The sequence below is a fragment of the Gorilla gorilla genome, chromosome 13, assembly GCF_029281585.2.
Source record: "Gorilla gorilla gorilla isolate KB3781 chromosome 13, NHGRI_mGorGor1-v2.1_pri, whole genome shotgun sequence".
Lineage (NCBI taxonomy): Eukaryota > Metazoa > Chordata > Mammalia > Primates > Hominidae > Gorilla > Gorilla gorilla.
The window spans coordinates 119,334,297-119,349,986 of NC_073237.2; the positions used below are offsets into that span (position 1 = coordinate 119,334,297).

Sequence of the window (15,690 nt, forward strand, 5' to 3'; positions counted from 1 at the left end):
AGAAGAAATAACTCTTGAGATATAAGAAAACCCGGGTGTATTACTTTGTTTTCACACTGCTGATAAAGACGCACCTGAGACTGGGAAGAAAAAGAGGTTTAATGGACTTAAAGTTCCACACATCTGGGGAGGCCTCACAATCATGGCAGAAGGCAAGGAGGGGGAAGTCGTGTCTTACATGGATGGAAGCAGGCAAGAGAAGAGAGAGATTGTGCAGGAAAACTCCGTTTTAAAAACCATCAGATCTCGTGAGACTCACTATCACGAGAACAGCATGGGAAAGACCTGCCTCCATGATTTAATTACCTCCCTCCAGGTTCCTCCCAGAACACATGGGAATTGGGGGAGTTACAATTCAAAATGAGATTTGGGTGGGGACACAGCCAAACCGTATCACTAGGAGAGCAGAATTCCTTGGAAGACAAGTGAGGAAGGTGTTACAGGAAAGCAGTAGTGATCAGGTATGTCTGATTTGGCTAATAGATTGATTTAGATAATAAGTGAAAAGTAGCAAGATGCAGGCCTTGGGGATCCTCAAGAATAATGGGTTTTTTTGGAGAGATTGGACTGTAGTAAGGTTAGTGTGGGTTCATTAGTAAATAGGAGATGAGAAAGAAGTGGAAATAAATTTTGACAACTTTTTCAAGGACTTTTGCTATAAAATGAGGGCAGAAAAATTGAGTGATAGCTGCTGGGGTTATGGATTTTATTGAATGATTGTAGGATATTTATATATTGGCAGGAATTATTTAGTAAAAAGGGTATGTTACTAGTATGAAGAGAGAGCAGAATCTTTGATTAGGGAAAAGAGTCTCCTGTGCGTAAGTAGAACAGTTAGCCTAGGAACAGTTTCTAGAAATTAAGACAGCAGTAAATATGCAAGTAAATCCATCTTGTCTCCTTTTGGATTTCCTCCATTTGAAAATTTTCTTGTAAACTTTCAAAGTAGTTTGACTTACTCTTCCTGTTTCTACTTTGATTAGTCATTTATAGTACATGGGGGGAACCCTCAGGTATCTTCCGAAGAACAACTTTTTTTGCTGTCTCATATGTCTTTTTTTTCCTGAAAAAATTTTTTTTTTTTTAGACAAGAGTTTCACTCTTATTGCCCAGGCTGGAGTGCAGTGGCATGATCTCCATCTTCCGGGTTCAAGTGATTCTCCTGCCTCAGCCTCCTGAGTAGCTGGGATCACAAGCACACGCCACCACACTTGGCTAATTTTTTGTATTTTTAGTAGAGATGGGGTTTTACCATGTTGGCTAGGCTGATCCCGAACCCCTGACCTCAGGTGATCTACCCGCCTCGGCTTCCCAAAGTGCTGGCATTACAGGTGTGAGCCACCATGCCCTGCCTTTTTTCTTAATGTTTAATTTTTGTGGGTACATAGTAGGTGTATATATTTATGCGTTAATGTGTATATATGCATTACATGAGACATGAGACATTTTCATACAGGTGTGCAATGAGTAATAATTACATCAGGGTAAATAGGGTATCCATTACCTTAAGCATTTATTCTTTGTGTTACAAACAATTCAATTCTACCTTTTTTTTTTTTTTTTTTTTTGAGGTGGAGTCTGGCTCTGTTGCCCAGGCTGCAGTGCAGTGGTGCAATCTCAGCTCACTGCAACCTCCACTTACTGATTTCAAATGATTCTCATACCTCAGCCTCCCGAGTAGTTGGGACAATAGGCGTGCACCACTATGCCCGGCTAATTTTCATATTTTTAGTAGAGATGGGGTTTTACCAGGTTGGTCAGGCTGGTATTGAATTCCTGGCCTCAAGTAATCTGCCTGCCTTGGCCTCTCAAAGTGCTAGGATTACAGGCATGAGAAACTGTGTGCGGCACAGTTACACTCTTTTAGTTATTTTTAAATGTTCCATTAAATCATTTTTTACCAGCACAGTTATACTCTTTTACTTTTATTTTTTATTTTATTTTTTTATTATTATTATTTTTGAGACAGAGTCTTGCTCTGTCACCCAGGCTGGAGTAAAGTGGCAGGATCTGGGCTTACCGCAACCTCTGCCTCCCAGGTTCAAGTGATTCTCCTGCCTCAGCCTCCTGAGTAGCTGGGATTACAGGTGTGTGCCACCACACCTGGCTAATTTTTGTATTCTTAGTAGAGACGGGGTTTTGCCATGTTGGCCAGGCTGGTCTCGAACTCCTGACCTCAGATGATCCACCTGCCTTGGCCTCCCAGAGTGCTAGGATTACAGGTGTGAGCCACCGCCCCCAGCTAGTTATTTTTAAATGTACAATTAAACCATTTTTACTGTAGTCACCCTATTGTGCTAGCAAATACTAGGTCTTATTCTTTCTAACTATGATTTGTCATGTTTACCAGAAAGAAATACCTGTATAGTCATGCACTGCATGACAGCATTTCAGTCCACAACCAACTGCATGTATGAAGGTGGTCCCAAAAGATTATAATACCATATTTTTATTGTACCTTTTCTGTGTTTAGATATGTTTAATACATGCATACTTACCATTGTGTTAGAATTGCCTACAGTATTCAGTATAGTAACATGCTATACAGGTTTGTAGCCTAGGAGTAACAGGCTATACCATACAGCCTAGGTGTATAGTGGGCTATGCTTCCTGGGTTTATGTAAGTACACTCTATGATGTTCATACAACAGAACTGCCCAACAGTGCATTTCTCAGAATGTATCCCTGTTGTTAAGTGATGCATGATTGTGTTTTGTAGACAAGGAAATTGAGGAACATGTTCTCCAAATTTAAAATATTTCCTCTGTGTGTTTTAATTTCAGTACATTTGTATATTATGTAAGGTTATTATGTATAGAACTGGAATTGAGGAATTATTCAAATTGTTAAATCTTTAAGGTCTGTCATCAGAGGAAGGTATAATAGTATTACTGGAGATATCTTGCACAGTGGTACTCTCCTTTTTGAAACCTTGTATCGTTTCTCAGCCCCTAGTAGAATGACTAACAAAATGACTTAAAAAAAAAAAAAGATTTGTAGAGCATCTTATCTATCTTCCTAACACATGTTTTTTTGCCATTTCAATGTGGTATAATATGGAATTTAAAACATTTTATTTTATTTTGTAGAGGCAAGGTCTTCATATGTTGCCCAGATTAGTCTCAAACTCCTGGCCTCAAATGATCCTCCCACACTGACCTCCTAAAGTGTTGGGATTACAGTTGTGAGCCACCACGCCTGGCCAACATGACATTTAATAAATTCCAAGGCTCTCGAGTTTTGTTTGTTTGTTGAGACAGAGTTTTGCTCTGTTGCCCAGGCTGGAGTGGAGTGGCACGGCACAATCTCTGTTCATTACAACCTCCACCTCCTGGGTTCAGATGACTTGTGCCTTAGTCTCCTGAATAGCTGAAATTACAGTCATGTGCCAGTGTGCCACCATATCCGGCTAATTTTTTTTTTTTTTCTTAGTAGAGATGGGGTTTTGCCATGTTGGCCAGGCTGGTCTTGAACTCTTGGCCTCAAATGGTCCACCTCCCTCAGCCTCCCATTGTGCTAGGATTACAGGTGTGAGCCACTATACCAGGTCCTGGAATTTTTCTTTGTTTCTGTTTTAATGCTAACATTTATGCTTGGGACATAAACATTAAAGTGGAACCATGAGTTGGGTGTGATAGTGTGTACCTGTAGTTCCAGCTGCTTAGGAGGCTGATGCAGGAGGATTGCTCAAAGCCAGGACTTCAAGGCTGCAGTGCTCTATAAGCATGCCTGTGAATAGCCACTGCAGTTCAGCCTGGGCAACATAGTGATACCCTGTCTCAAAAAAGAAATGTTTTTTTAAGCTTTTATTTTAGATTCAGGGGGTACATGTACAGGTTTGTTACAAATGTATATTACATGATTCTGAGGTTTGGGGTACAATTACACCCAGGTAGTAAGCACAGTACCCAATAGGTAGTTTTTTCAACCCTTATCCCTCTGTCTCCTTCCGTTCCTACCCTCTGTTGCAGTCCTCAGTGTCCATTGTTCCCATCTTTATGTCTGTGTGTACCCAATGGAAAACATATTTTAAAAGTCTGTCACTATTCCACCCCAAAACTCCAAAAGTCCCAGTTGAGTGTCTTGTTGAAAGGTCATTTGACAGCTAGTAACTATCACAGGATAGGAATTCCCATTTTTGAAAATATGATAACCTACACAGCCTAAGAAGTTTCCGTTATAAAATAATTAGGAAAGCTGGCTGAAATGTAACAAACAGCTTTTTAATTGCCTAGCTGTATTTACAAGAAAGTAATGACAGTCTTCAAGGAACAAAAACAAAGAGGGTACTGAAAGCTGGAACTATACATATGGGCTGACATTTGGTCTGCACTGAGGAATTTTCTATTCTTTATAACCAAAGTGCTTGGATTTTGATAACTACGTTGGGCAAGAGGTAAGGGCTTGGGTTTAGAGAGAGAGGTGTTGGAGCTGAGATCTCCTCAGAAAGTGTACTCAGGGGCTACGTCCTAACTTGAAAGGATAGGGTAAAAATTCTACCTGTAGTCACAGAACATAAGGAAACTTACATTTCTTAGCTTGGACACTAATTTGGAGGAGGGTCTTGCTGCGAATTTATTCCCACAGGCTTGCCTTCATGTATGTTTAGAGTTTGAATTTATACTGCTTGTATGTTCCATGATTGATAATACTCCAGGCACCTTACAGAAGCAATTGCAGAACTACTCTGGAAGAACATACTTACCACTCAGGCTACATGGTATTTCCCCAGATAACCCTCTTAAAGCAGAGCACACAATCCAAAATTTACAAATATATACAAAGAATTATTTATTATGAGCAAGTTAGCAAACCCCAGCAGAACTGAATCCCACTAGAACTTGGGCATTAGAATTATTAGGTATAACCTTAAGGGAAATATGATTAAAATCATTAAAGACTTAAAGCAAAATTAGAAAACATTTAAAAAGAACAAAATATCAAAAAATGTAAAAATTAAGCCAACTAAAACTGGAATTCTGCAATTAAATTTAGAGCCAGTGAAATTAAAAGTGCAGCAGATATGTTAAACAGCAAATTACACATGGCTGAAGAGAGAATCAAATACCTGGAAAATGGATCTGAAGAAATTATCCAGAAGATAGCATTGAAAGATATGAAAGACCGCTTAAGAGATATGAAAATTGAGATGAGAAGGACCAACCATCTTAAGTGTTCTATAATAAGAGAATGGTGAAGATGGAAGAAAATACTTGAAGAGATAATAGTTGAATATTTTCCAGAAGTGATAAACGATATAAATCATTGGCTTCAAAGAACACAGTAAGTCCCAAGTGGAATGATAGTAGAACTGGAGAACATCATAGCCAGAGAGAAAATAATACAAGGCTGAATGAGAATAGAGATGAAGTGGACTTGGTACCTGTATTTAAGATGCTTATAGCTTAGGGCAGATGACAATTAAAAATCTTGTTACATTTTTTTCTGTTAGTCTTTCCTTTGTAACAGATTACCTCTGCCCATTGTAGTGGCACATGTCTGTAATCCCAGCACTTTGGGAGGCTGAGGCAGGAGGATCACTGGAGCCCAGGAGTTCAAGACCAGCCTGGGCAACAACAGTGCGACCCTGTCTCTTTAAAAAATAAAAATAAAAATGGTAAGAAAAAAACTCCAAATTACCTCGATACTCAGTGGATTAAAACGATTTCTCTTGATTTTGTGGATTGACTGGTTGGTTTTTGCCAATCTTGCGCTCATACAGCTTCATCTGGTGGGTCGGGTGGGGACTGGACTTGAGTAGGATGGCTGGGTCTCCTTCCATGTAGTCGCTCATCTTAGGCTTCTTCACAGCATGGTAGTCTTAGGACAGGAGTAGCAGCTGTAAGGCCCTTAGGGTTGTGGGTTAGAAATTATACCACGTGGATTCTCGTGTTCAAAGCAAGTCACAAGTCCAGTTCTTATTCAAAGTTTTGGGTAAATAGGCTATATCTCTTGATTGGAGATGCTGTAGAGATTCTCTGGCCGTATTTAATTTTCAACATCAGTATAGTTAGATGAATGCTGTGGTATAGATGAGCAAAGGGTGCTATAGAACAGAGGATGGAAACCTAATTCAGCGTGAGGGAAGGGTCAAGGAAGGCTTCTTGGAGTTGGTAATGCTTTACGTAAGCCCTTTAAATAAAAGTATTATGTGATGGTGTGATTATAGAAAACATAAAGGTATGGCCGGGCGTGATGGCTCACACCTGTAATCCCAGCACTTGGGGAGGCCAAAGTGGGAGGATTGCTTGAGCTCAGGAGTTGAGACCAGCCTAGGCAATATAGTGAGAGCCCATCTCTTTATATAAAAAAAAAGTAGAGGTATATTTCTTTTTTCTTTTTAACCTAGTCATCCATAAGCAGGTATTTTTCGTAATAAAATGTTTTGACAACTCATATCAAAATGTGAGAACTTTCCATAAAAGCAGAACATGTATTTTCTCCATCTGACTGACTATATGTTCCTCTCAGTTGGGAATCTTAGCTCTTACCCAAAGATACTCTATAAATACTGGTTGGGGATGCGTTGATGAACTAGTGTTTCTTATGCAGAAAGATCAGTTACTTTTTTTTTTTTTTTGAGACGGAGTCTTGCTCTGCTGCCCAGGCTGGAGTGCAGTGGCATGATCCCTGCTCACTGCAAGCTCCACCTCTCGGGTTCACACCATTCCCCTGCCTCAGCCTCCCAGTAGCTGGGACTACAGGCGCCCACCACCATGCCCGGCTACTTTTTTGTATTTTTAGTAGAGATGGGGTTTCACCGTGTTAGCCAGGATGGTCTTGATCTGACCTCGTGATCCACCCGCCTCGGCCTCCCAAAGTGCTGGGATTATAGGCATGAGCCACTGAGCCCGGCCAGATCAGTTCATTTTTTAAACTCTTTGATCCTCATAGAGTTTTCTTCTTGAAAAATCTAATTGACATTATTTAGATGAAAGAAAATTGCCAAACTTTATTAAAATAGCAGATAACAAAAGTCACTCTGTCTCAGTAATGCCGAAACTAATCTTCTGATTTGGTTTCTGATACTGCTTTTTTAGAACCTGATAATCTGCTGGACATGGTGGCTCACGCCTGTAATCCCAGCACTTTGGGAGGCCGAGGTGGGCAGCTCACCTGAGGTCAGGAGTTTGAGACAAGCCCGGCCAACATGGCAAAACCCCATCTCTACTAAAAATACAAAAATTAGCTGGGCGTGGTGGCACGCACCTGTAATCCCAGCTACTCCGGAGGCTGAGGCAGGAGAATTGCTTGAACCCGGGAGGCGGAGGTTGCAGTGAGCTATAACGCCACTGCACTCCAGCCTGGGCGACGAGCGAAACTTCGTCTCAAACAAAAAAAAAGAAAAAAAGAACCTGGTGATCTTGTCCTCTGTAATGCAGATCTTTTATTCAGCAAAGTTACTGAACATGAGCTCAGTTTAATTAAGAGGGTTATAGTGGTGGTGGTGGTGGAGACACATCAGTAAATACGTCATCATGATACAATTCATCGTGTACTAGAATCTAGGTATGAGCGAACTGTGTGAGAATGTAATTGTTGCCTAAAGAAGAAAAGAAAGGTTATGTGTAGTAGGTGATAGTTGAGAAAATATTAAGAGTGCCCTGTACAAACAAGTGAGCCTGTAACGTGGTAAGATCCAGAAGCTTGAAAGAACATGAAGTCAGGACTACTGTAGATAGAAGAATTGATTGTATTTGCTTTTCTTTTCCTCCCAAGATGGAAATGGCTTTGTCTTTTTTTTTTTTTTTTTTAGTTATAATAATGTTTGCTTGATATAGAAAACCAGGCAGTAAGAGAAGTAACTAACCCAGGCATGGCCATATGCAGTGGCTCATGCCTGTAATCCCAACACACTTTGGGAGGTGGAGGCAAGAGGATTGCCTGAGCCCAGGAGTTCTAGACCAGCCTAGGTAACATGATGGGACCCTGTCTCTATTTTTAAAATAAAAAAATTAAAATAAAACCCATCCATAATCCCATTACTTAGTGAAACAGTTGTAAATGTTTTGGGCCTGTCTTCAGTTGACTTTTCAGGATAAATTCACAAGCTGCTGTTCTTTCCCGTCCTCTTTTTATTTTAAAGTAATACTGGAAATTCTAATGATAACTTTATGTTGTTTGGTTCTTCCTTCATAGAGTAAGATAAAAAGACTGATAATCAGAACAGCCATGGTTTATAAAGTAAATCATAAATTTACTGATTTAACAAAGATCACAGAATGAGTGTGTAAGCAGGTTTGAGATTAGTAACTAAATCTTCAAATATCCAAATTGGACTTTTGGTTATTTCGTGTCATGTATTCTGACACAGCTAAGGTTATTTAGTGTTATAAGTAACATACATACTTCTTAATTGCTCAGCTTTTACACTGAAGCTCAGCAATATTACTCAGTTTGAACCATTTTCATTTGTGTTTTTACTGCAGTAGGATTAAAATAGTGGAAACTGTAGATCATCAGGAATTTGTCTTTAATTTTCTGATCATCTAGGGACTTCTCAAGCACAAAGTGTCCCTTCCTAAGCATGTTTTCTTGAGGGCCTAAATATCCTTCAGAAAAGGATCCCAAACTGCCTGAAGTAGCTTTGTATAACTGGCAAATCAAGTGGGGCCAAGTTGGTATTGTTGCAGTGAAAGGAAACAAGGACTATAAAATTAGAAGTAGAAAATTGAGACCAGGAAATGACTCTGGATTTTGCCTTTGGAACATTTTGTCCTTTGGTTCCATAAATGCAGTTTTGCTCTCAAGGAAACAGACTTGTAGCCAATTCTACCGTATAAGATATTGCCCTTATTTGATATATTTAGAAAGGACAAATGTTATTCCAGTATGCTGCTTTTGTACATGAATAGTAGGTGTGTTCTTAGAGTTTCTTTGGGCCATGAAAAGTAGAACTACTTGCTTTCTAAGTTTATTGTTTTCAAACCTCAACTCTAATAGGTGGATCAGAGTTTCTTTAGAAAGAGCTGAGAGTGGGGTGGAGGAATACCAACACTTATTGGATGCTATTTGGCAGGTACTGTGGTGTGAGAGTTAAATGAGATAGTTCTGTAAAAACCACACGATACGGTGCCTGAAATATACGTAAGTGCCCAATAATGTTATCAAACCCTAATAACAATCCTGTGAGATAGATATTAACATCCTCATTTTAGAGATGAGACAGTTGGGGCTCCCAGACATTAATTTGCCCTCAGTTACAGAGTTAATGTCAGAGCAATGTCCCAAAGCCAGATATGTCTTACTTGGGAGCCCAAGTATGGCTACTAAGTTCAGTTGCATAGGCTTTGCACACTACAGTTCTAGTGAGAGCCATTCAGATAATCTATGCTGTGAATGGGGTGCCTCTTGGAGTTGTGCCACAAAACAACTCTGGGCCCAGTTTTTTTTAGTACCACCCTGCTATGTAAGCAGAATTATGAATAAACAATTCATCATGCAGTCTCCATCCCTGCAAACATTTATGTCATATGTTTACAGTAGCTGCTAAATGCTAAATTGGCCTTTTTATGTTTATTGTTTTCCTTAACAATTCAGGACTTTCCTAAAGAACTGTTCCTTTTAATGTAGAGTACATGGAAATAAACACAAATCTAAATGTAATTCTTAGTTATACTATTCATAAATATTTGTTTTGCTTTTTTTGTCTTCATATTTGTGCTAAATTACATTAGAAGTCTTTGTTGGACTTCAAAATATATTGTTTGTGTTTTGCACTGGGCTCTTTGCAGTGTTCTTACTGTAAATGTTAGCCCTTAATGATACTTGCTCAGAATAATGAAAACAGATGGTATTTGTTTTTGTTTTTGTATTTTAGTAGATAAAGCTAAAGTCATTCAGATTTCCTTTCTATAATTAAACCAAAATTTGTAGAATATTCAGTATCCAAGTAGGATAAAATCATACTGCTTTGGCTTCCATTCTTTGCATTTGTAACATTCAGTTCAGTAAATATGTATTTCAGGTGCATTCTGTCCCAGTCACTATCTGAAGTTTTGGGGATATAAAGACAATTTAACGAACAGTCTCTGCCCAGTCTGGTTCAAGGGACTCTCTAAACAAATATTTTCTAAAACAAGTAGCAATGCTAGAATAAACATATATGCTAATATTATGGTAGCCCTGAGGAGGGAGTGATTAAATCCTATCTAGAACGGTTAAGATCTCCCAGAGGAGATAACAGAATTTAAGGTTGGTCTTAAAGAATACACAGGAGGAGAGGATGACTTTCCAGGAAGGGAAACACTCTATACAAAGTATGGGTGCTTGAAAGTTTATGGTGTGTCCTGGGAAAGTTGAGTAGTTTGCTGTGACTAAGTGACTGGAAAGGCAGATTGAGCAGAGTTGTGAAAAGACTAATAGGATATACTTATGAATTTGGGTTTTATCTTGTGGGCATTGAGGGACCATGGAAGGATTTAAAAACAAGGCAGTGCTTGATCACAACTAAGACTGGCAATTATAAGTTGAATGGTGGCCATATGTGAAAGAGAAGAGAGAGAAAGAAGGCAGGCAAACTACTAACTGCAGTAGGCTTACGTAAAATGAAAGAGGTTGTCTAAGGTATTAGCTATGCAGAGAAGATAGAAGGGAAAAATGGACAGACAAGGGTCAATAGGATTTGTGAGTTTTATGGGAATGAGAGAAATCAAGGATGATTGTAATTCTTAATTTGGCCATGGAGTGAATGGTAGTGCAACTCATTGATTAAAAAAGGATGCAGGAGGGCTGGGTGCGGTGGCTCATGCCTGCTAATCCCAACAGGGAGGCCAAGGTGGGCAGATACTTGAGGCCAGGAGTTTGAGACCAGCCTGGCCAACATGGTGAAACCCCATCTCTAACAAAAATACAAAAATCAGCTGGGCGTGATGGCGCATGCCTGTAATCTCAGCTACTCGGGAGGCTGAGACATGAGAATCGCTTGAACCCAGGAGACAGAGGTTGCAGTGAGCAGAGATTGCGCCACTGTACTACAACCTGGGCGGCAGAATGAGACTGTGTCTCAAAAAGAATAAAAAAAGCAGGAAGAGGATCAGTGGCTTAAGTTTTGGACAGAATAAGTTTGATGTATCCAACTGAAGGTCTCTATCCAGTAGACAGTTGAGGAAGGGATTGTAGATAGAGATTTGAGATTGTTTGTTGTTGGGAGTAGATACCATACAGTGGCACAGTAGAGTCTAATAACGTGAAGTTAATGCCAAAGACAGAATCCTGGATGAGCACCTTTAGTAGGGTACATAGAAAAAAAGGAACAGTTGTGTTCTCAAATTGCATCTTCTGTGGAAATCATACTTTTTCTGTTTTATTTTAGGTCAGATTTTTTGAGGTAAAATTTACACCAATAAAATGCAACCCTCTTAGTTGTACAGTCCTGAGTTTTAACAAATGTAGTCTCATGTAACGACCAGCACAGTCAAGATGGGGAATACTTTTATTACTCCCAAAAGTCCCCTCGTGCATCTATTTAGTCATACCTTTATTCCCCTTCCCTGATAACCAGTGATCTGATTTCTGTCCCTATAGTTTTGTCTTTTCCAGAATGCCAGGTATATGGAGTCATACAGTATGTAGTCTTTTTGTGTATGGCTTCTTTTACATAGAATAATGCTTTTGAGATTTGTCCATGTTATTGTGTGTATTAGTAGCTTATTCCTTTTTATTGCTTAGTAGTATTCCATTTTATAGATCTATAAGAATCTTTTTATTAATCCACTCACCAGTGAATAAACATTTGGGTTGTATTCAGTTTTTGGCTATTTTGAATAATGCATTAACATTTGCAGCCGGGCATTGGTGGCTCATTCCTGTAATCTCAGCAACTTGGGAGGCTGAGATGGGAAGGTCGCTTGAGCCCAGAAGTTTGAGGCTGCAGTGAGCTACGATCGTGCCACTCTCCTGCAGCTTGGTCAGCAGAGAAAAACCCTGTCTCTCAAAAAATAATTTGCAGACAGATTTTTGTGTAGACATGTGTTTTTATTTTTCTTGGGTAACTAATACCTAAGAGTGAGTCATATGGTAAGTGTAATGTTTAACCTTATAAAACTTTATAAAAAATGGATAATATGACTAGACCATTTTGCATTCCTACCAGCAATGTACGAGAGTTTTCTAGTTGCTCCTTATTCTTGCCAGCCCTTCCTACTGTCAGAGTTGTTTTGAATTTTAGTCATTCATTTTATTTTATTTTATTTTACTTTATTTTATTTTATTTTAAACAGGGTCTTGCTGTGTTGCCCAGGCTAGAGTTCAGTGGCATAATCTCACTGCAGCCTCAACCTCCTGGGTTCAAGTGATCCTCCCACCTCAGCCTCTTGAGTAGCTGAGACCAAGGTGTGTGCCAGTACTTCTGGCTAATTTTTAAAATTTTTGTAGAGTCGGGGTCTCACCATGTTGCCCAGGCTAGTTTCAAACTCCTAGAGACACACAGTCCACCTGCCTCAGCCTCCTAAATTGCTGGGATTATAGGCATGAACCACCACGCCCAGACTATAGTCATTCTTATAAGGGTATAGAGGCATCCTATTATAATTTCTATTTCCCTGATGGCTAGTAATGTTGAGTTTCTTTTTATGTGCTTATTTGCCATCTGTGTATCTTTGGTGAAATGCCCTTTTTAGTTGGGTAGTTTGTTTTCTTCTTGAGAGTTCTCTATATATTCTAGATATACGTCCTTCATCAGATATATGACTTGCAAATGTTTTCTCCAGGTCTGGCTTATCTTTTCATTCTCTTAAGAGTTTCTTTTGAGCAGAACTTTTTAATTTTAATTAAGTTCTCAAGTTTTTCTTTTATGATTCATACTTTTTATGTCCTAAGAAATCTCTATGTCACAAGATCAAAAAGATTTCTCCTGTGTTTTATTCTGTATGTTTTATAATTTTAGAGGACACTTAGGTTTGTAATCCTTTTTGAGTTAATTTTTTGTATATGATGTGAACTATTGAGATTCATGTACTTGCATATAGATGTCAGATTAATTGTTCCAGCTTCATTTGTTTTATTTGTCACTTTCTCCATTTAATAACCTTGACAGTTTTGTTGAAAATCAGTTGGCCATATATGTGTGCATCTGTTTCTGGACTCTGTTCTGTGCCATTGATCTTTATATTTGCCTCTTCACCAATACCACAATGTCTTCATTACTTTACCTGAAACTACATTTATTTTAGAGATAATTGTGGTATCTGTTAGGAATGCTATTGGCAGCAAGGAAGAGAGCCCTACTAAGAGTGGGTTTATTTTTCTGCTATGAGAAGTCTGGAGATAAGCAGTTGCTAGTTGGTTTAACTTGTTCATCCATACCAGGTTCAACAGACTATAGCCTGCTGGCCTAATCTGGTCTGCCACCTGTTTTTGTAAATAAAGTGTAATTGGAACATAGCCACATTAGTTTGTTTACACATTGTTTATGGCTGCTTTCATGCTACAAAGTCAGAGTTGAGTAGCTGCAAGAGAGACTACATATAAGGCCTGCAAAGCCTAAAATATTTATCATCTGGCCCTTTACAGAAAATGTTTCTTAACTTCTGATCTATACCATTAAGGACCCAATTTCTTTTATCCACTCATTCATTTTTGGCTCACTGACTCTTTTTTAAGACAAGGGGTCTCCTTATGTTGCCCAGGCTGGCCTCAAGTGATCCTTCCCCACAGCCTCCTGAGTAGCTGGGACTACAGGCACAGGCCACTGTGCTTGGCTTGGCTTACTGACATTTTGTTCTGTGTCACTTCATTGTAATAGTACATCCACCATGGTTCTATATTCATGTTCCAAGTCAAGAAGAAGAGAGAAAGGGGGTGACACCAGTCATGCTTGTTTCTTTTATTGGGAAAATCAACAGTCTTCCAGAAGCTTCCCAGCCAGTTTCTTTACATCTGAAAGGCTAAAATTATGTTATATGGTAAACCATAGCCGTAAGGGAGGCTGGAAACTAAGCAGTCAACTTTCCTAGCCTCTCTAGTGGAGATAGGCATGTGCCAAAAGTAAAAATCATTTGCAGTTAGTCGTTTTATCATGATGAACCATTCATATTAGAAAATAAATGAACTGTGTAAGTTCCTAGCCCAGTGATTTTCAAACTTTGTTACATGTGAACATCTCATGGGGTGCAAAATGTAGATTCTTGGGGCCCATGTACAGAGGTTTTTCTTGGGTGGAGTCAAGGGATTTGCATTTTCAGAAAGTACCAGAGATCATTTTGATGCCTATGTGGACCCTCTGGTAAATACTATTTTGGCATCGTAGTTTGGGATTTAGATTTGAGGCAGTGTTTCTCAATCCTGGTTGTATATCAGAATCATCTGTGGAGGTTTTTTGTTGTTGTTGTTGTTATTGTTGTTCTTGTTTGATAGAGTCTCATTCTGTCACCCAGGCTGGAGTGCAGTGGCACGATCTTGGCTCACTGCAACCTCTGCTCCCTGGGTTCAAGCGATTCTCCTCTGTAGTTGGGACTACAGGTGCATGCCACAATGCCTGGTTGATTTTTGTATTTTTTAGTAGAGACAGGGTTGCACCATGTTGGCCAGGCTGGTCTCGAACTCTGGCTTCAAGTAATCTGTCTGCCTTGGCCTCTCCAAGTGCTGGGATTATAGGTTTGAGCCACTGCACCCAGCAAAAAACCAACTTTTTAAAGCAGAACTTCTGAAAAAAGATAAATATGTATTAATGTTGACTATGTGACAGATGCCATGCTGTGTATTACATGCTTCTGTTCATTTCATACTCCCTAGTAATACTGATAATTTTTTTGGATAGTCATGGTCAAAAATCATTAATCTAAGATTGTTTCTCAGAGTGCAGTTCCCAGACTAGCAACATCACTATGATCTGGGAGTTTTTTAGAAATTCAAATTATTGAGTACCACCCCAGACTTAGTTAATTGGAAACTCAGGTAGGGCCCAACAGTCTGTCTTAGCAAGCTCTCCTGGTGATTCTGATGCATGTCAAAGTTTCAGAACCTTGAAAGGCACTGCTGAATGTTTCCCAGCTTGGTTTAGACAAAATTAGTTGACTGTCTTAAAAATAAAAAAGAACTTAATTGATTAAAGTATGCAGGCCGGGTGTAGTGGCTCATGACTGTAATCCTAGCACTTTGGGAGGCCAAGGTGGGTGGATCACTTGAGGTCAGGAGTTCAAGACCAGCCTGGCCAACATGGCAAAACGCTGTCTCTACTAAAAATACAAAAACTAGCTGGGTGTGTTGGCACGCACCTGTGATCCCAGCTACTTGGGAGGTTGAGGCAGAAGAATTGCCTGAACCTGGGAGGCAGAGGTTGCAGTAAGCTGAGATTGTGTTGCTGCACTCCAGCCTGGGCAACAGAGCAAGACTCTGTCTCAAAAAAAAAAAAAAAGTATGTGTACTATACTGTCACAGGCAGTAATTTGGAATTGGATTGAAGGTTCACAAATGATCTAACATGATAATTGTTGAGTATTGTATTTGATAAGATTATTCAAGGCATTTGTTAGGTTACTATTTTTAAACCACTCTTAAAACTGTTTTGTGTGTGTACATTACTTTTTCCTAGTTTTTAAGGAAGAGTTAAGGACATTGAAGACAGTTCTTATGTTTATAAAATTTATAAAGTAGGGAAGAATGCAAGATAAACATGTGTAAACACAAGACAAAGGTATAAACATGTTTTCTTTTAGGGTTAGCTACATTTCTGTGATTGATAAGTATATT

At 39.2% G+C, this 15,690-nt stretch overlaps 1 protein-coding gene across 7 annotated transcripts in view; it reads left to right on the forward strand.

Moving 5' to 3' along the window:
• Nucleotides 1–15,690, forward strand: part of RABGAP1 (RAB GTPase activating protein 1) — a 171,659-nt gene that overhangs the window by 34,721 nt on the left and 121,248 nt on the right. The window contains exon 1 of one of the 7 annotated variants that reach the window (XM_055351858.2): nt 5,048–5,283. The exons of the other annotated variants lie outside the window; for them this stretch is intronic. The gene's annotated coding sequence lies outside the window, so the exon portion shown is untranslated. Of the gene's footprint in view, nt 1–5,047; nt 5,284–15,690 lie in introns of those variants that run through there. 7 annotated transcript variants of the gene reach the window in all.